Source organism: Nematolebias whitei, chromosome 16, assembly GCF_014905685.2.
Source record: "Nematolebias whitei isolate Nwh7 chromosome 16, NemWhi1, whole genome shotgun sequence".
In the NCBI taxonomy this organism is placed as follows: domain Eukaryota; kingdom Metazoa; phylum Chordata; class Actinopteri; order Cyprinodontiformes; family Rivulidae; genus Nematolebias; species Nematolebias whitei.
This window is the reverse complement of record NC_056513.1, coordinates 14,761,713-14,763,156: the sequence shown is the minus strand read 5'-3', so window position 1 is coordinate 14,763,156 and position 1,444 is coordinate 14,761,713.

Here is a 1,444-nt window from a genome sequence, read left to right as displayed (position 1 = left end):
TATCCATCCATCCATCCATCCATCCATCCATCCATCCATCCATCCATCCATCCATCCATCCATCCATCCATCCATCCATCCATCCATCCATCCATCCATCATGGCCAGAGCCGCTAGCTCTCCAAAATTCCTCCGCCTGCACCAGCTGAGTGAAGGGAACGTGTATGGGAGAACTCGCTGTTGCAGTTCTTTGAAATTTAACAAGCTCAACACTTAAAAACAATTATTTGTTTGCTCGACATTATAGCAAAGGTGTGTCTCAGTTGAACTTTTTCTTATTAAATGCACTTTAATGGTCAAAACAGCTTCATTTTGCTTCGGCGGCACGACGCCATCCATCCATCCATCAATCCATTGTGGCCGGAGCCGCTAGCTCTCCAGCGTTCCTCCGCCTGCACCAGCTGAGTGAAGCAAGCACACACAGGAGGACCCACTGTTGCAGTTCTTCAAAATTTAAAGCGTCAGTCAAAAATTGAGTTATGAACATGGAAAAAAAAGTCTATAAGTCGCAGGACGGACAAATCTATGCAAAAAACTGCGACTTATATGCCGGAAAATACATCAATCAGTGCTTTAGATCAGTGTTTTTCTAAGTGGGGGCTGCCAGGGGAGCCCCAGAAAGCGGGAGAGAAGATTTTTAAAAAGCAAAAATAAAAAATAGTAATCATAATAATAAAAATTGCACACTAGGGCCATCTGTGTCTGTCGTTTCCAGATAAACACACTTGAGAGAGAGGTTAGATTAATTTTGTTCTGTTCTTCTGGTCAACAGTTTGTTGAAAAATTTTTCATTTTTTCACTGGGAATATAACACAGTGTTTAAAACATGTTAGTTAATAACATTTTTATGCTGAGCAGCTGTAATAATTAATTGAATATAGTGAATAAAAGTTAAAACATTCTAAAAGTTGATGTTTCTTTACATATTTTGTAGCATTGTAGGTTTGCGAGGGGGGGCTTCAGCCACAAGCTAATGCTGTTTGGGGGGGGCCATGGTATGGAAAAGTTTGGGAACCCCTGCCACATTCATACACAGATGGGACACACATTGGAGGCAATGAGGGGTTCAGTGTCTTGCCCAGGGACACTTCAGCACGTGACTGCTGGTGGAATTGAACCCCCAACTGTCCTGTTGGAGGATGACCGCTCTAACCACTCAGCCACAGCTGCCTTCTTGAATTAAGTTTTTAGGGTGCCTGATAAAATACCTTCCATTACATATCATTACCTTTGTATTAGTAATACTGTACATAGTTGAGAAAAAAACAACATAACTGTGTAAAAAAAACTTTTTTGTAAAAACAGTTTTTACATGAATTCGTTCGGGGATTTTTCTGATTTATTATTTCCTACCTGGTTGATCTTTGCCATTTGAATTGCTTATTGTTCAATAAAAATTCATCAAGTTCATCCAAAGACATTTATCTTTAGCAAAAGACATATA